This window comes from Triturus cristatus, chromosome 12 (genome assembly GCF_964204655.1).
Source record: "Triturus cristatus chromosome 12, aTriCri1.1, whole genome shotgun sequence".
NCBI classification, from domain to species: Eukaryota; Metazoa; Chordata; class Amphibia; order Caudata; family Salamandridae; genus Triturus; species Triturus cristatus.
In genome coordinates this window covers 409,445,353-409,466,401 of record NC_140595.1, presented here as the reverse complement: position 1 = coordinate 409,466,401, position 21,049 = coordinate 409,445,353, and positions in this window count along the sequence as shown.

Sequence of the window (21,049 nt, the reverse complement as noted above, 5' to 3'; positions counted from 1 at the left end):
CACATAACGCTGGTAGCAGTCAGAGGACCACCTACCCAACCTCATAATGTCCCCTTGCCCCCAGCCTCTATTGTTTGCTTCAGATGCTGCCCCAATCTGAAATGAATGCGTCCCAAAATCTTTCTCTTCAATCCCCAGCCTGCCCAGCGCCTTCCGCAGCACAGCTAAAAGCTACAAGGCTTTCACACCTTGTCCGTCCCCATGCCTGAAAACTAAACCCACCAAATCCCCCGAAAGGGACCTCCACCTCAAACCCCACGGGTTAGGGCAAGCCTGCAGAGAATCTCCCATGTGCAACGAATCCCATTGGCCCCCTCCCATCTGATCCGTCTTCGATTTTCTCAGCCAGATGCTGACCTTGTCCCTACAGAAAGACACCTCACTCCATGACAGCCCCTGTTCAGCTTTGGTTCCCAACAGTTCAGACACCCAAAAGTCCCCGAAAAACATCCAGGACATCAGTGTGGAAAAAAGGCCAACTTCTACCTCGTCAGAACAAGTCCCAGGCAAAACCCCAAGCACCCTCTCTAAAAGTTCCCACAACAGAGGATTCCGGACCCGGGTTGCGTGGCCGCATTCCCGGGCCCAACCTTCTAACATGCGCATCCCCAGTTCCCCCACGGAGGGTGCATAGCCCCACAACAATTTCCCGACGAAGGCAATCCCTGCCAGCTTGCCCGCTATCGTGACCCTAGTCAGACCCCTCTCAATCAAATCCAAAATAAACTGAATCACATCTTCCTGTCTAGACATAGGGGAGTCCCCACACCTAGCGCTGGAGCGCAACAATTCCTCCCATACTGTCCGGTACGCTGCTTTCGTGGATCAGGCCAGGGAACCTAAAACCAGTTGCAACATCCTGTGTTGCCTACGTACCACAAATGCTGTGGCATTCTGGTCGGAGACCCGTCCGCGTCCTTGGCGAGCCCACGGAATCTCCCCCACTGTGAACGGTTCACAATGTGCACTACCGTCATGTTGTCAATTCTGAAAGTTATTTTCTTGTGTGCCAGCTGGTCACCCCATAAGGTGATTGCCACCACCAGAGGGAAGAACTCCAAAAAGGGTATGCTCCTGCCCCCATCCAACCACTCCAGGGGCCATTGCTCCGCACACCACCTCCCTTGCCAGTACAAACCAAAACCTGTGCTCCCCGCCGCATCTGAAAATATTTGGACATCCCAAAACATGTCTGCCTCCCTCATCAAGGGTATGCCATTAAAGTGTTGCAAGAAAAACTGCCACATCCTCAAGTCCTCCCGCACCCCCGCTGACAGACAGACATGATGATGCGGAGGCCGCTGCCCCGCTAGTGCTCCTTGCTAGTATGACGAGCGGTGTGCGACCCACCTCGCATTTTGTATTTAAAGCTCCCTGAGCCATGGGTTGACGAGCCCGGATCCCGCACCCGCGTGCCGTGAGAGGTACTATACCTGATAATTTTTTGGCAGTCTACTTGGCACCCCGCATACTTACCTGCTCCCTGCTGACGAGAGGCAATTACCTCGAAACACGTGTCCAGGGATGGCATTTTAACTATATACTCGTGGCATAGGTGTATCCGCCGCTGTCACTACATCCTCCAGAATCCTATGGGGCTATTTGCTAGTATGACGAGCGGTGTGCGACCCACCTCGCATTTTGTATTTAAAGCTCCCTGAGCCATGGGTTGACGAGCCCGGATCCCGCACCCGCGCGCCGTGAGAGGTACTATACCTGATAATTTTTTGGCAGTCTACTTGGCACCCCGCATACTTACCTGCTCCCTGCTGACGAGAGGCAATTACCTCGAAACACGTGTCCAGGGATGGCATTTTAACTATATACTCGTGGCATAGGTGTATCCGCCGCTGTCACTACATCCTCCAGAATCCTATGGGGCTATTTGCTAGTATGACGAGCGGTGTGCGACCCACCTCGCATTTTGTATTTAAAGCTCCCTGAGCCATGGGTTGACGAGCCCGGATCCCGCACCCGCGCGCCGTGAGAGGTACTATACCTGATAATTTTTTGGCAGTCTACTTGGCACCCCGCATACTTACCTGCTCCCTGCTGACGAGAGGCAATTACCTCGAAACACGTGTCCAGGGATGGCATTTTAACTATATTCTCGTGGCATAGGTGTACCCGCCGCTGTCACTACATCCTCCAGAATCCTATGGGGCTATTTGCTAGTATGACGAGCGGTGTGCGACCCACCTCGCATTTTGTATTTAAAGCTCCCTGAGCCATGGGTTGACGAGCCCGGATCCCGCACCCGCGCGCCGTGAGAGGTACTATACCTGATAATTTTTTGGCAGTCTACTTGGCACCCCGCATACTTACCTGCTCCCTGCTGACGAGAGGCAATTACCTCGAAACACGTGTCCAGGGATGGCATTTTAACTATATACTCGTGGCATAGGTGTACCCGCCGCTGTCACTACATCCTCCAGAATCCTATGGGGCTATTTGCTAGTATGACGAGCGGTGTGCGACCCACCTCGCATTTTGTATTTAAAGCTCCCTGAGCCATGGGTTGACGAGCCCGGATCCCGCACCCGCGCGCCATGAGAGGTACTATACCTGATAATTTTTTGGCAGTCTACTTGGCACCCCGCATACTTACCTGCTCCCTGCTGATGAGTGGCAATTACCTCAAAACACGTGTCCAGGGATGGCATTTTAACTATATACTCGTGGCATAGGTGTACCCGCCGCTGTCACTACATCCTCCAGAATCCTATGGGGCTATTTGCTAGTATGACGAACGGTGTGCGACCCACCTCGCATTTTGTATTTAAAGCTCCCTGAGCCATGGGTTGACGAGCCCGGATCCCGCACCCGCGCGCCATGAGAGGTACTATACCTGATAATTTTTTGGCAGTCTACTTGGCACCCCGCATACTTACCTGCTCCCTGCTGACGAGAGGCAATTACCTCGAAACACGTGTCCAGGGATGGCATTTTAACTATATACTCGTGGCATAGGTGTACCCGCCGCTGTCACTACATCCTCCAGAATCCTATGGGGCTATTTGCTAGTATGACGAGCGGTGTGCGACCCACCTCGCATTTTGTATTTAAAGCTCCCTGAGCCATGGGTTGACGAGCCCGGATCCCGCACCCGCGTGCCGTGAGAGGTACTATACCTGATAATTTTTTGGCAGTCTACTTGGCACCCCGCATACTTACCTGCTCCCTGCTGACGAGAGGCAATTACCTCGAAACACGTGTCCAGGGATGGCATTTTAACTATATACTCGTGGCATAGGTGTATCCGCCGCTGTCACTACATCCTCCAGAATCCTATGGGGCTATTTGCTAGTATGACGAGCAGTGTGCGACCCACCTCGCATTTTGTATTTAAAGCTCCCTGAGCCATGGGTTGACGAGCCCGGATCCCGCACCCGCGCGCCGTGAGAGGTACTATACCTGATAATTTTTTGGCAGTCTACTTGGCACCCCGCATACTTACCTGCTCCCTGATGACGAGAGGCAATTACCTCGAAACACGTGTCCAGGGATGGCATTTTAACTATATACTCTTGGCATATGTGTACCCGCCGCTGTCACTACATCCTCCAGAATCCTATGGGGCTATTTGCTAGTATGACGAGCGGTGTGCGACCCACCTCGCATTTTGTATTTAAAGCTCCCTGAGCCATGGGTTGACGAGCCCGGATCCCGCACCCGCGTGCCGTGAGAGGTACTATACCTGATCATTTTTTGGCAGTCTACTTGGCACCCCGCATACTTACCTGCTCCCTGCTGACGAGAGGCAATTACCTCGAAACACGTGTCCAGGGATGGTATTTTAACTATATACTCGTGGCATAGGTGTACCCGCCGCTGTCACTACATCCTCCAGAATCCTATGGGGCTATTTGCTAGTATGACGAGCGGTGTGCGACCCACCTCGCATTTTGTATTTAAAGCTCCCTGAGCCATGGGTTGACGAGCCCGGATCCCGTACCCGCGCGCCGTGAGAGGTACTATACCTGATAATTTTTTGGCAGTCTACTTGGCACCCCGCATACTTACATGCTCCCTGCTGACAAGAGGCAATTACCTCGAAACACGTGTCCAGGGATGGCATTTTAACTATATACTCGTGGCATAGGTGTACCCGCCGCTGTCACTACATCCTCCAGAATCCTATGGGGCTATTTGCTAGTATGACGAGCGGTGTGCGACCCACCTCGCATTTTGTATTTAAAGCTCCCTGAGCCATGGGTTGACGAGCCCGGATCCCGCACCCGCGCGCCGTGAGAGGTACTATACCTGATAATTTTTTGGCAGTCTACTTGGCACCCCGCATACTTACCTGCTCCCTGCTGACGAGAGGCAATTACCTCGAAACACGTGTCCAGGGATGGCATTTTAACTATATACTCGTGGCATAGGTGTACCCGCCGCTGTCACTACATCCTCCAGAATCCTATGGGGCTATTTGCTAGTATGACGAGCGGTGTGCGACCCACCTCGCATTTTGTATTTAAAGCTCCCTGAGCCATGGGTTGACGAGCCCGGATCCCGCACCCGCGCGCCGTGAGAGGTACTATACCTGATAATTTTTTGGCAGTCTACTTGGCACCCCGCATACTTACCTGCTCCCTGCTGACTAGAGGCAATTACCTCGAAACACGTGTCCAGGGATGGCATTTTAACTATATACTCGTGGCATAGGTGTACCCGCCGCTGTCACTACATCCTCCAGAGTCCTATGGGGCTATTTGCTAGTATGACGAGCGCTGTGCGACCCACCTCGCATTTTGTATTTAAAGCTCCCTGAGCCATGGGTTGACGAGCCCGGATCCCGCACCCGCGCGCCGTGAGAGGTACTATACCTGATAATTTTTTGGCAGTCTACTTGGCACCCCGCATACTTACCTGCTCCCTGCTGACGAGAGGCAATTACCTCGAAACACGTGTCCAGGGATGGCATTTTAACTATATACTCATGGCATAGGTGTACCCGCCGCTGTCACTACATCCTCCAGAATCCTATGGGGCTATTTGCTAGTATGACGAGCGGTGTGCGACCCACCTCGCATTTTGTATTTAAAGCTCCCTTAACCATGGGTTGACGAGCCCGGATCCCGCACCCGCGCGCCGTGAGAGGTACTATACCTGATAATTTTTTGGCAGTCTACTTGGCACCCCGCATACTTACCTGTTCCCTGCTGACGAGAGGCAATTACCTCGAAACACGTGTCCAGGGATGGCATTTTAACTATATACTTGTGGCATAGGTGTACCCGCCGCTGTCACTACATCCTCCAGAATCCTATGGGGCTATTTGCTAGTATGACGAGCGGTGTGGGACCCACCTCGCATTTTGTATTTAAAGCTCCCTGAGCCATGGGTTGACGAGCCCGGATCCCGCACCCACGCGCCGTGAGAGGTACTATACCTGATAATTTTTGGGCAGTCTACTTGGCACCCCGCATACTTACCTGCTCCCTGCTGACGAGAGGCAATTACCTCGAAACACGTGTCCAGGGATGGCATTTTAACTATATACTCGTGGCATAGGTGTACCCGCCGCTGTCACTACATCCTCCAGAATCCTATGGGGCTATTTGCTAGTATGACGAGCGGTGTGCGACCCACCTCGCATTTTGTATTTAAAGCTCCCTGAGCCATGGGTTGACGAGCCCGGATCCCGCACCCGCGCGCCGTGAGAGGTACTATACCTGATAATTTTTTGGCAGTCTACTTGGCACCCCGCATACTTACCTGCTCCCTGCTGACGAGAGGCAATTACCTCGAAACACGTGTCCAGGGATGGCATTTTAACTATATACTCATGGCATAGGTGTACCCGCCGCTGTCACTACATCCTCCAGAATTCTATGGGGCTATTTGCTACTATGACAAGTGGTGTGCGACCCACCTCGCATTTTGTATTTAAAGCTCCCTGAGCCATGGGTTGACGAGCCCGGATCCTGCACCCGCGCGCCGTGAGAGGTACTATACCTGATAATTTTTTGGCAGTCTACTTGGCACCCCGCATACTTACCTGCTCCCTGCTGACGAGAGGCAATTACCTCGAAACACGTGTCCAGGGATGGCATTTTAACTATATACTCGTGGCATAGGTGTACCCGCCGCTGTCACTACATCCTCCAGAATCCTATGGGGCTATTTGCTAGTATGACGAGCGGTGTGCGACCCACCTCGCATTTTGTATTTAAAGCTCCCTGAGCCATGGGTTGACGAGCCCGGATCCCGCACCCGCGCGCCGTGAGAGGTACTATACCTGATAATTTTTTGGCAGTCTACTTGGCACCCCGCATACTTACCTGCTCCCTGCTGACGAGAGGCAATTACCTCGAAACACGTGTCCAGGGATGGCATTTTAACTATATACTCGTGGCATAGGTGTACCCGCCGCTGTCACTACATCCTCCAGAATCCTATGGCGCTATTTGCTAGTATGACGAGCGGTGTGCGACCCACCTCGCATTTTGTATTTAAAGCTCCCTGAGCCATGTGTTGACGAGCCCGGATCCCGCACCCGCGCGCCGTGAGAGGTACTATACCTGATAATTTTTGGGCAGTCTACTTGGCACCCCGCATACTTACCTGCTCCCTGCTGACGAGAGGCAATTACCTCGAAACACGTGTCCAGGGATGGCATTTTAACTATATACTCGTGGCATAGGTGTACCCGCCGCTGTCACTACATCCTCCAGAATCCTATGGGGCTATTTGCTAGTATGACGAGCGGTGTGCGACCCACCTCGCATTTTGTATTTAAAGCTCCCTGAGCCATGGGTTGACGAGCCCGGATCCCGCACCCGCGCGCCGTGAGAGGTACTATACCTGATAATTTTTTGGCAGTCTACTTGGCACCCCGCATACTTACCTGCTCCCTGCTGACGAGAGGCAATTACCTCGAAACACGTGTCCAGGGATGGCATTTTAACTATATACTCGTGGCATAGGTGTACCCGCCGCTGTCACTACATCCTCCAGAATCCTATGGCGCTATTTGCTAGTATGACGAGCGGTGTGCGACCCACCTCGCATTTTGTATTTAAAGCTCCCTGAGCCATGTGTTGACGAGCCCGGATCCCGCACCCGCACGCCGTGAGAGGTACTATACCTGATAATTTTTGGGCAGTCTACTTGGCACCCCGCATACTTACCTGCTCCCTGCTGACGAGAGGCAATTACCTCGAAACACGTGTCCAGGGATGGCATTTTAACTATATACTCGTGGCATAGGTGTACCCGCCGCTGTCACTACATCCTCCAGAATCCTATGGGGCTATTTGCTAGTATGACGAGCGGTGTGCGACCCACCTCGCATTTTGTATTTAAAGTTCCCTGAGCCATGGGTTGACGAGCCCGGATACCGCACCCACGCGCCGTGAGAGGTACTATACCTGATAATTTTTTGTCAGTCTACTTGGCACCCCGCATACTTACCTGCTCCCTGCTGACTAGAGGCAATTACCTCGAAACACATGTCCAGGGATGGCATTTTAACTATATACTCGTGGCATAGGTGTACCCGCCGCTGTCACTACATCCTCCAGAATCCTATGGGGCTATTTGCTAGTATGACGAGCGGTGTGCGACCCACATCGCATTTTGTATTTAAAGCTCCCTGAGCCATGGGTTGACGAGCCCGGATCCCGCACCCGCGTGCCGTGAGAGGTACTATACCTGATAATTTTTTGGCAGTCTACTTGGCACCCCGCATACTTACCTGCTCCCTGCTGACGAGAGGCAATTACCTCGAAACACGTGTCCAGGGATGGCATTTTAACTATATACTCGTGGCATAGGTGTACCCGCCGCTGTCACTACATCCTCCAGAATCCTATGGGGCTATTTGCTAGTATGACGAGCGGTGTGCGACCCACCTCGCATTTTGTATTTAAAGCTCCCTGAGCCATGGGTTGACGAGCCCGGATCCCGCACCCGCGCGCCGTGAGAGGTACTATACCTGATAATTTTTTGGCAGTCTACTTGGCACCCCGCATACTTACCTGCTCCCTGCTGACGAGAGGCAATTACCTCGAAACACGTGTCCAGGGATGGCATTTTAACTATATACTCGTGGCATAGGTGTACCCGCCGCTGTCACTACATCCTCCAGAATCCTATGGCGCTATTTGCTAGTATGACGAGCGGTGTGCGACCCACCTCGCATTTTGTATTTAAAGCTCCCTGAGCCATGTGTTGACGAGCCCGGATCCCGCACCCGCGCGCCGTGAGAGGTACTATACCTGATAATTTTTGGGCAGTCTACTTGGCACCCCGCATACTTACCTGCTCCCTGCTGACGAGAGGCAATTACCTCGAAACACGTGTCCAGGGATGGCATTTTAACTATATACTCGTGGCATAGGTGTACCCGCCGCTGTCACTACATCCTCCAGAATCCTATGGGGCTATTTGCTAGTATGACGAGCGGTGTGCGACCCACCTCGCATTTTGTATTTAAAGTTCCCTGAGCCATGGGTTGACGAGCCCGGATACCGCACCCACGCGCCGTGAGAGGTACTATACCTGATAATTTTTTGTCAGTCTACTTGGCACCCCGCATACTTACCTGCTCCCTGCTGACTAGAGGCAATTACCTCGAAACACATGTCCAGGGATGGCATTTTAACTATATACTCGTGGCATAGGTGTACCCGCCGCTGTCACTACATCCTCCAGAATCCTATGGGGCTATTTGCTAGTATGACGAGCGGTGTGCGACCCACCTCGCATTTTGTATTTAAAGCTCCCTGAGCCATGGGTTGACGAGCCCGGATCCCGCACCCGCGTGCCGTGAGAGGTACTATACCTGATAATTTTTTGGCAGTCTACTTGGCACCCCGCATACTTACCTGCTCCCTGCTGACGAGAGGCAATTACCTCGAAACACGTGTCCAGGGATGGCATTTTAACTATATACTCGTGGCATAGGTGTACCCGCCGCTGTCACTACATCCTCCAGAATCCTATGGGGCTATTTGCTAGTATGACGAGCGGTGTGCGACACACCTCGCATTTTGTATTTAAAGCTCCCTGAGCCATGGGTTGACGAGCCCGGATCCCGCACCCGCGCACCGTGAGAGGTACTATACCTGATAATTTTTTGGCAGTCTACTTGGCACCCCGCATATTTACCTGCTCCCTGCTGACGAGAGGCAATTACCTCAAAACACATGTCCAGGGATGGCATTTTAACTATATACTCGTGGCATAGGTGTACCCGCCGCTGTCACTACATCCTCCAGAATCCTATGGGGCTATTTGCTAGTATGACGAGCGGTGTGCGACCCACCTCGCATTTTGTATTTAAAGCTCCCTGAGCCATGGGTTGACGAGCCCGGATCCCGCACCCGCGCGCCGTGAGAGGTACTATACCTGATAATTTTTTGGCAGTCTACTTGGCACCCCGCATACTTACCTGCTCCCTGCTGACGAGAGGCAATTACCTCGAAACACGTGTCCAGGGATGGCATTTTAACTATATACTCGTGGCATAGGTGTACCCGCCGCTGTCACTACATCCTCCAGAATCCTATGGGGCTATTTGCTAGTATGACAAGCGGTGTGCGACCCACCTCGCATTTTGTATTTAAAGCTCCCTGAGCCATGGGTTGACGAGCCCGGATCCTGCACCCGCGCGCCGTGAGAGGTACTATACCTGATAATTTTTTGGCAGTCTACTTGGCACCCCGCATACTTACCTGCTCCCTGCTGACGAGAGGCAATTACCTCGAAACACGTGTCCAGGGATGGCATTTTAACTATATACTCGTGGCATAGGTGTACCCGCCGCTGTCACTACATCCTCCAGAATCCTATGGGGCTATTTGCTAGTATGACGAGCGGTGTGCGACCCACCTCGCATTTTGTATTTAAAGCTCCCTGAGCCATGGGTTGACGAGCCCGGATCCCGCGCGCCGTGAGAGGTACTATACCTGATAATTTTTTGGCAGTCTACTTGGCACCCCGCATACTTACCTGCTCCCTGCTGACGAGAGGCAATTACCTCGAAACACATGTCCAGGGATGGCATTTTAACTATATACTCGTGGCATAGGTGTACCCGCCGCTGTCACTGCATCCTCCAGAATCCTATGGGGCTATTTGCTAGTATGACGAGCGGTGTGCGACCCACCTCGCATTTTGTATTTAAAGCTCCCTGAGCCATGGGTTGACGAGCCCGGATACCGCACCCGCGCGCCGTGAGAGGTACTATACCTGATAATTTTTTGGCAGTCTACTTGGCACCCCGCATACTTACCTGCTCCCTGCTGACGAGAGGCAATTACCTCGAAACACGTGTCCAGGGATGGCATTTTAACTATATACTCGTGGCATAGGTGTACCCGCCGCTGTCACTACATCCTCCAGAATCCTATGGGGCTATTTGCTAGTATGACGAGCGGTGTGCGACCCACCTCGCATTTTGTATTTAAAGCTCCCTGAGCCATGGGTTGACGAGCCCGGATCCCGCACCCGCGCGCCGTGAGAGGTACTATACCTGATAATTTTTGGGCAGTCTACTTGGCACCCCGCATACTTACCTGCTCCCTGCTGATGAGAGGCAATTACCTCGAAACACGTGTCCAGGGATGGCATTTTAACTATATACTCGTGGCATAGGTGTACCCGCCGCTGTCACTACATCCTCCAGAATCCTCTGGATCTATTTGCTAGTATGACGAGCGGTGTGCGACCCACCTCGCATTTTGTATTTAAAGCTCCATGAGCCATGGGTTTATCGAGCCCGGATCCCGCACCCGCGCGCCGTGAGAGGTACTATACCTGATAATTTTTTGGCAGTCTACTTGGCACCCCGCATACTTACCTACTCCCTGCTGACGAGAGGCAATTACCTCGAAACACGTGTCCAGGGATGGCATTTTAACTATATACTCGTGGCATAGGTGTACCCGCCGCTGTCACTACATCCTCCAGAATCCTATGGGGCTATTTGCTAGTATGACGAGCGGTGTGCGACCCACCTCGCATTTTGTATTTAAAGCTCCCTGAGCCATGGGTTGACGAGCCCGGATCCCGCACCCGCGCACCGTGAGAGGTACTATACCTGATAATTTTTTGGCAGTCTACTTGGCACCCCGCATATTTACCTGCTCCCTGCTGACGAGAGGCAATTACCTCAAAACACATGTCCAGGGATGGCATTTTAACTATATACTCGTGGCATAGGTGTACCCGCCGCTGTCACTACATCCTCCAGAATCCTATGGGGCTATTTGCTAGTATGACGAGCGGTGTGCGACCCACCTCGCATTTTGTATTTAAAGCTCCCTGAGCCATGGGTTGACGAGCCCGGATCCCGCACCCGCGCGCCGTGAGAGGTACTATACCTGATAATTTTTTGGCAGTCTACTTGGCACCCCGCATACTTACCTGCTCCCTGCTGACGAGAGGCAATTACCTCGAAACACGTGTCCAGGGATGGCATTTTAACTATATACTCGTGGCATAGGTGTACCCGCCGCTGTCACTACATCCTCCAGAATCCTATGGGGCTATTTGCTAGTATGACAAGCGGTGTGCGACCCACCTCGCATTTTGTATTTAAAGCTCCCTGAGCCATGGGTTGACGAGCCCGGATCCTGCACCCGCGCGCCGTGAGAGGTACTATACCTGATAATTTTTTGGCAGTCTACTTGGCACCCCGCATACTTACCTGCTCCCTGCTGACGAGAGGCAATTACCTCGAAACACGTGTCCAGGGATGGCATTTTAACTATATACTCGTGGCATAGGTGTACCCGCCGCTGTCACTACATCCTCCAGAATCCTATGGGGCTATTTGCTAGTATGACGAGCGGTGTGTGACCCACCTCGCATTTTGTATTTAAAGCTCCCTGAGCCATGGGTTGACGAGCCCGGATCCCGCACCCGCGCGCCGTGAGAGGTACTATACCTGATAATTTTTTGGCAGTCTACTTGGCACCCCGCATACTTACCTGCTCCCTGCTGACGAGAGGCAATTACCTCGAAACACGTGTCCAGGGATGGCATTTTAACTATATACTCGTGGCATAGGTGTACCCGCCGCTGTCACTACATCCTCCAGAATCCTATGGGGCTATTTGCTAGTATGACGAGCGGTGTGCGACCCACCTCGCATTTTGTATTTAAAGCTCCCTGAGCCATGGGTTGACGAGCCCGGATCCCGCGCGCCGTGAGAGGTACTATACCTGATAATTTTTTGGCAGTCTACTTGGCACCCCGCATACTTACCTGCTCCCTGCTGACGAGAGGCAATTACCTCGAAACACATGTCCAGGGATGGCATTTTAACTATATACTCGTGGCATAGGTGTACCCGCCGCTGTCACTGCATCCTCCAGAATCCTATGGGGCTATTTGCTAGTATGACGAGCGGTGTGCGACCCACCTCGCATTTTGTATTTAAAGCTCCCTGAGCCATGGGTTGACGAGCCCGGATACCGCACCCGCGCGCCGTGAGAGGTACTATACCTGATAATTTTTTGGCAGTCTACTTGGCACCCCGCATACTTACCTGCTCCCTGCTGACGAGAGGCAATTACCTCGAAACACGTGTCCAGGGATGGCATTTTAACTATATACTCGTGGCATAGGTGTACCCGCCGCTGTCACTACATCCTCCAGAATCCTATGGGGCTATTTGCTAGTATGACGAGCGGTGTGCGACCCACCTCGCATTTTGTATTTAAAGCTCCCTGAGCCATGGGTTGACGAGCCCGGATCCCGCACCCGCGCGCCGTGAGAGGTACTATACCTGATAACTTTTTGGCAGTCTACTTGGCACCCCGCATACTTACCTGCTCCCTGCTGACGAGAGGCAATTACCTCGAAACACGTGTCCAGGGATGGCATTTTAACTATATACTCGTGGCATAGGTGTACCCGCCGCTGTCACTACATCCTCCAGAATCCTATGGGGCTATTTGCTAGTATGACGAGCGGTGTGCGACCCACCTCGCATTTTGTATTTAAAGCTCCCTGAGCCATGGGTTGACGAGCCCGGATCCCGCACCCGCGCGCCGTGGGAGGTACTATACCTGATAATTTTTTGGCAGTCTACTTGGCACCCCGCATACTTACCTGCTCCCTGCTGACGAGAGGCAATTACCTCGAAACACGTGTCCAGGGATGGCATTTTAACTATATACTCGTGGCATAGGTGTACCCGCCGCTGTCACTACATCCTCCAGAATCCTATGGGGCTATTTGCCAGTATGACGAGCGGTGTGCGACCCACCTCGCATTTTGTATTTAAAGCTCCCTGAGCCATGGGTTGACGAGCCCGGATCCCGCACCCGCGCGCCGTGAGAGGTACTATACCTGATAATTTTTTGGCAGTCTACTTGGCACCCCGCATACTTACCTGCTCCCTGCTGACGAGAGGCAATTACCTCGAAACACGTGTCCAGGGATGGCATTTTAACTATATACTCGTGGCATAGGTGTACCCGCCGCTGTCACTACATCCTCCAGAATCCTATGGGGCTATTTGCTAGTATGACGAGCGGTGTGCGACCCACCTCGCATTTTGTATTTAAAGCTCCCTGAGCCATGGGTTGACGAGCCCGGATCCCGCACCCGCGCGCCGTGAGAGGTACTATACCTGATAATTTTTTGGCAGTCTACTTGGCACCCCGCATACTTACCTGCTCCCTGCTGACGAGAGGCAATTACCTCGAAACACGTGTCCAGGGATGGCATTTTAACTATATACTCGTGGCATAGGTGTACCCGCCGCTGTCACTACATCCTCCAGAATCCTCTGGGGCTATTTGCTAGTATGACGAGCGGTGTGCGACCCACCTCGCATTTTGTATTTAAAGCTCCATGAGCCATGGGTTTATCGAGCCCGGATCCCGCACCCGCGCGCCGTGAGAGGTACTATACCTGATAATTTTTTGGCAGTCTACTTGGCACCCCGCATACTTACCTACTCCCTGCTGACGAGAGGCAATTACCTCGAAACACGTGTCCAGGGATGGCATTTTAACTATATACTCGTGGCATAGGTGTACCCGCCGCTGTCACTACATCCTCCAGAATCCTATGGGGCTATTTGCTAGTATGACGAGCGGTGTGCGACCCACCTCGCATTTTGGATTTAAAGCTCCGTGAGCCATGGGTTGACGAGCCCGGATCCCGCACCCGCGCGCCGTGAGAGGTACTATACCTGATAACTTTTTGGCAGTCTACTTGGCACCCCGCATACTTACCTGCTCCCTGCTGACGAGAGGCAATTACCTCGAAACACGTGTCCAGGGATGGCATTTTAACTATATACTCGTGGCATAGGTGTACACGCCGCTGTCACTACATCCTCCAGAATCCTATGGGGCTATTTGCTAGTATGACGAGCGGTGTGCGACCCACCTCGCATTTTGTATTTAAAGCTCCCTGAGCCATGGGTTGACGAGCCCGGATCCCGCACCCGCGCGCCGTGGGAGGTACTATACCTGATAATTTTTTGGCAGTCTACTTGGCACCCCGCATACTTACCTGCTCCCTGCTGACGAGAGGCAATTACCTCGAAACACGTGTCCAGGGATGGCATTTTAACTATATACTCGTGGCATAGGTGTACCCGCCGCTGTCACTACATCCTCCAGAATCCTATGGGGCTATTTGCTAGTATGACGAGCGGTGTGCGACCCACCTCGCATTTTGTATTTAAAGCTCCCTGAGCCATGGGTTGACGAGCCCGGATCCCGCACCCGCGCGCCGTGAGAGGTACTATACCTGATAATTTTTGGGCAGTCTACTTGGCACCCCGCATACTTACCTGCTCCCTGCTGATGAGAGGCAATTACCTCGAAACACGTGTCCAGGGATGGCATTTTAACTATATACTCGTGGCATAGGTGTACCCGCCGCTGTCACTACATCCTCCAGAATCCTCTGGGTCTATTTGCTAGTATGACGAGCGGTGTGCGACCCACCTCGCATTTTGTATTTAAAGCTCCATGAGCCATGGGTTTATCGAGCCCGGATCCCGCACCCGCGCGCCGTGAGAGGTACTATACCTGATAATTTTTTGGCAGTCTACTTGGCACCCCGCATACTTATCTACTCCCTGCTGACGAGAGGCAATTACCTCGAAACACGTGTCCAGGGATGGCATTTTAACTATATACTCGTGGCATAGGTGTACCCGCCGCTGTCACTACATCCTCCAGAATCCTATGGGGCTATTTGCTAGTATGACGAGCGGTGTGCGACCCACCTCGCATTTTGTATTTAAAGCTCCCTGAGCCATGGGTTGACGAGCCCGGATCCCGCACACGCGCACCGTGAGAGGTACTATACCTGATAATTTTTTGGCAGTCTACTTGGCACCCCGCATATTTACCTGCTCCCTGCTGACGAGAGGCAATTACCTCAAAACACATGTCCAGGGATGGCATTTTAACTATATACTCGTGGCATAGGTGTACCCGCCGCTGTCACTACATCCTCCAGAATCCTATGGGGCTATTTGCTAGTATGACGAGCGGTGTGCGACCCACCTCGCATTTTGTATTTAAAGCTCCCTGAGCCATGGGTTGACGAGCCCGGATCCCGCACCCGCGCGCCGTGAGAGGTACTATACCTGATAATTTTTTGGCAGTCTACTTGGCACCCCGCATACTTACCTGCTCCCTGCTGACGAGAGGCAATTACCTCGAAACACGTGTCCAGGGATGGCATTTTAACTATATACTCGTGGCATAGGTGTACCCGCCGCTGTCACTACATCCTCCAGAATCCTATGGGGCTATTTGCTAGTATGACAAGCGGTGTGCGACCCACCTCGCATTTTGTATTTAAAGCTCCCTGAGCCATGGGTTGACGAGCCCGGATCCTGCACCCGCGCGCCGTGAGAGGTACTATACCTGATAATTTTTTGGCAGTCTACTTGGCACCCCGCATACTTACCTGCTCCCTGCTGACGAGAGGCAATTACCTCGAAACACGTGTCCAGGGATGGCATTTTAACTATATACTCGTGGCATAGGTGTACCCGCCGCTGTCACTACATCCTCCAGAATCCTATGGGGCTATTTGCTAGTATGACGAGCGGTGTGCGACCCACCTCGCATTTTGTATTTAAAGCTCCCTGAGCCATGGGTTGACGAGCCCGGATCCCGCACCCGCGCGCCGTGAGAGGTACTATACCTGATAATTTTTTGGCAGTCTACTTGGCACCCCGCATACTTACCTGCTCCCTGCTGACGAGAGGCAATTACCTCGAAACACGTGTCCAGGGATGGCATTTTAACTATATACTCGTGGCATAGGTGTACCCGCCGCTGTCACTACATCCTCCAGAATCCTATGGGGCTATTTGCTAGTATGACGAGCGGTGTGCGACCCACCTCGCATTTTGTATTTAAAGCTCCCTGAGCCATGGGTTGACGAGCCCGGATCCCGCGCGCCGTGAGAGGTACTATACCTGATAATTTTTTGGCAGTCTACTTGGCACCCCGCATACTTACCTGCTCCCTGCTGACGAGAGGCAATTACCTCGAAACACATGTCCAGGGATGGCATTTTAACTATATACTCGTGGCATAGGTGTACCCGCCGCTGTCACTGCATCCTCCAGAATCCTATGGGGCTATTTGCTAGTATGACGAGCGGTGTGCGACCCACCTCGCATTTTGTATTTAAAGCTCCCTGAGCCATGGGTTGACGAGCCCGGATACCGCACCCGCGCGCCGTGAGAGGTACTATACCTGATAATTTTTTGGCAGTCTACTTGGCACCCCGCATACTTACCTGCTCCCTGCTGACGAGAGGCAATTACCTCGAAACACGTGTCCAGGGATGGCATTTTAACTATATACTCGTGGCATAGGTGTACCCGCCGCTGTCACTACATCCTCCAGAATCCTATGGGGCTATTTGCTAGTATGACGAGCGGTGTGCGACCCACCTCGCATTTTGTATTTAAAGCTCCCTGAGCCATGGGTTGACGAGCCCGGATCCCGCACCCGCGCGCCGTGAGAGGTACTATACCTGATAACTTTTTGGCAGTCTACTTGGCACCCCGCATACTTACCTGCTCCCTGCTGACGAGAGGCAATTACCTCGAAACACGTGTCCAGGGATGGCATTTTAACTATATACTCGTGGCATAGGTGTACCCGCCGCTGTCACTACATCCTCCAGAATCCTATGGGGCTATTTGCTAGTATGACGAGCGGTGTGCGACCCACCTCGCATTTTGTATTTAAAGCTCCCTGAGCCATGGGTTGACGAGCCCGGATCCCGCACCCGCGCGCCGTGGGAGGTACTATACCTGATAATTTTTTGGCAGTCTACTTGGCACCCCGCATACTTACCTGCTCCCTGCTGACGAGAGGCAATTACCTCGAAACACGTGTCCAGGGATGGCATTTTAACTATATACTCGTGGCATAGGTGTACCCGCCGCTGTCACTACATCCTCCAGAATCCTATGGGGCTATTTGCCAGTATGACGAGCGGTGTGCGACCCACCTCGCATTTTGTATTTAAAGCTCCCTGAGCCATGGGTTGACGAGCCCGGATCCCGCACCCGCGCGCCGTGAGAGGTACTATACCTGATAATTTTTTGGCAGTCTACTTGGCACCCCGCATACTTACCTGCTCCCTGCTGACGAGAGGCAATTACCTCGAAACACGTGTCCAGGGATGGCATTTTAACTATATACTCGTGGCATAGGTGTACCCGCCGCTGTCACTACATCCTCCAGAATCCTATGGGGCTATTTGCTAGTATGACGAGCGGTGTGCGACCCACCTCGCATTTTGTATTTAAAGCTCCCTGAGCCATGGGTTGACGAGCCCGGATCCCGCACCCGCGCGCCGTGAGAGGTACTATACCTGATAATTTTTTGGCAGTCTACTTGGCACCCCGCATACTTACCTGCTCCCTGCTGACGAGAGGCAATTACCTCGAAACACGTGTCCAGGGTTGGCATTTTAACTATATACTCGTGGCATAGGTGTACCCGCCGCTGTCACTACATCCTCCAGAATCCTCTGGGGCTATTTGCTAGTATGACGAGCGGTGTGCGACCCACCTCGCATTTTGTATTTAAAGCTCCATGAGCCATGGGTTTATCGAGCCCGGATCCCGCACCCGCGCGCCGTGAGAGGTACTATACCTGATAATTTTTTGGCAGTCTACTTGGCACCCCGCATACTTACCTACTCCCTGCTGACGAGAGGCAATTACCTCGAAACACGTGTCCAGGGATGGCATTTTAACTATATACTCGTGGCATAGGTGTACCCGCCGCTGTCACTACATCCTCCAGAATCCTATGGGGCTATTTGCTAGTATGACGAGCGGTGTGCGACCCACCTCGCATTTTGGATTTAAAGCTCCGTGAGCCATGGGTTGACGAGCCCGGATCCCGCACCCGCGCGCCGTGAGAGGTACTATACCTGATAATTTTTTGGCAGTCTACTTGGCACCCCGCATACTTACCTGCTCCCTGCTGACGAGAGGCAATTACCTCGAAACACGTGTCAAGGGATGGCATTTTAACTATATACTCGTGGCATAGGTGTACCCGCCGCTGTCACTACATCCTCCAGAATCCTATGGGGCTATTGAAAGTGTCCAGAGCCTTCTGACAGTCCGCGGAGCCTGAGGTGCCAACAAAGAAGAAGTCATCCAGGAAGTGCGTAATTCCTTGGTGACCCGTCCGTTCCCTAAACAACCATTGTAGGAACGTGCTGAAACACTCAAAAAGTGCGCATGACATAAAACAGCCCATTGGCAATGCTTTGTCCACGTACCAGTGACCGCTAAACTGGTTACCCAAAAAAACCCAGTCATCTGGGTGGACTGGAAGCAGCCAGAAAGCCGACTTTATGTCGCACTTTGCCATCATCGCCATTGCACCCGGGGTCACTACTAGTGACATGGCTATGTCAAGAGATGAATAGGACACAGTGGCCTCCCGCTCGTCGATGAAATCGTTCACAGAACCTCCTTCAGGCCACAACAAATGCTGAATTTGACAAAACTGTCCCTGCTCCTTTTTAGGCACCACTCCAATGGGTGACACAATCAAATTTTGTAGAGGCCAATCCTCAAAGGGACCCGCCATGCAGCCCTGACGCACTTCCTTATTCAGCTTTTCCTGCACTACCTGATATTGCTTTTTTGCCAATTTCAAATTGTCCGCACACCATCTCGTCCTCGGTCCATCGTACCCCAGTCTGAAACCCTCCAAAAACCTCAACCTCAAACATTCAGCAGCCTCCACATCAGGATACCCCTGTAAGGTTGCAATCAAATTGCCCACTGTAACCAGAATACGAGCCCTTTGGCCCAGGCCCCTTAGCTCCTTGCCCCCCCGAGCTGCTGCTGCTGCTGACCCGCCGACTTAAACCCTCCTGCCTTCCACTGCTGTGACCCCTGATGCTGACCCTGGCTGCCCCCCAGCAATTGACCAATGCATGCCGTCCTCCGCACCCTGAGCAATCATGCCGGAAACGGCAGTACTCCCGGGTGCACAAACCCTTGTTGTAGTCCCAACAAGCACCCTTCGCCCCTGGCTGTCCTCTACCTGCTCCCCCCACCCCCTCTCGGTGGGGCCTCCCCGAAAGGGACGATAGACGAGCGGGATCCCACTGGCCGTAAAAATGGTTTTCCCAGACCCAGCTAAACCAATAGTGTGTCGCCACAAATCCGTATCCAGCTCCCCCCATTTAGCCTCCGGGTCCCACGCCATGCGTGCCCGGAACTCCTCATCGTATTGCGCCCAGGCATACCCGCCTCCAGTAATCTGAGCCTTCCTAATCACATCCATGTATTTGAACATGGCCACAGACCTGTCAGGGTATTTATCGCAATACACACTGGCGTAAATAAGAAACGCTGCCATCCAATTGTCAATCGTCAAAGGCACCTTCGCCTGTTCTGCCAACTCAAATTCTTCCTCCTTAGACCCCTCCTTTGCCCCCACTTCTCTGTGGAGGAGTTTAAGCATTTCAACATATTCCCCTTTCCATATACGTTCCTTGGTAGACAACATTGAATGAGCGCCCAAGGGCTTTGTGACACCCATGTATGGCAACCGTTTAATTTTCACCTCCTTGCTGTCCAATTTAGTCTCCACCTCCCTGTCTGAATCTCTACCGTCACCGTCTTGTCTGTCACGCCGTCTCCCATGCCTATGGATGCCTTACCTGCGCCCTCCACTGACCCCTTACCTCAGGTCCTCCGTTCCTACCCCAACATCCACCACATAAGTACCCTTGCTCAACCTACCCCCGCCCCTCCTCCCTGTCATGTGCACCCACACCCACCGACACCATCACAGGACGCAAGCGTGCTGATCATTTACCTGGCGCCAAGGACTCTGCCCGCCGCTCCACCGTGCGTCCTGGCAAAGGGGCTGACCTCTCCTCCCATGCTCGACCCTTGGGCTGCACCAGGCGTCGTGACACCTGTAAAATACTATGCACGGGGGGCGTGGCTTCGCTGAGCAGCGTAATGGCCGCGCATTAGAGCAGCTCCGCTGGCCGAGCTCAATTAATCCGTGCTGACTCCGTACATACTGCCCTGGTGGGGAGCCTTTTATCGTAGAATTGACCTGCGGGCGATGTGGCATCGCTGGGGAGCGGCCATCTGCTAGAGTCGAGCAGAAAGTGGCGAGGACGCCGGCGGGGCCTGCTGGTGCCTGTGGAGCCGGGACGTTGCATGAGTGCTGCCCCAGGAGGTGACGAATGGCGGATGGAGCCGGAGCTGTGAGGAGGCGGACGAGCGCCCGAGATCGGCGACGGACTGCTCCTGGAGAACCGGAGCATAACCTGTTGGACGCTCTCTGTGCTCGGACGTCGGTGAGAGGTCAGTGGAGGAGAGCTCCAGGCAGAAGATTGAAGTCGGCGCTGCGCGCTGTCTCCCGCGGCTTGCTGCGATCCCCGGAGGCGGCGGGGGAGGTGTGTGGCGCCAACGGGCACCCTGGACATCAAGACTGGGGGACATCATCGGCGCTCCTGGCAGCCATGGTAGCGGTGAGTCCGCTCGGGGGGGCTTAGACCCGGGACGTCCCTGGCGCAGATTTTGGAGGAGGGCTGGCCC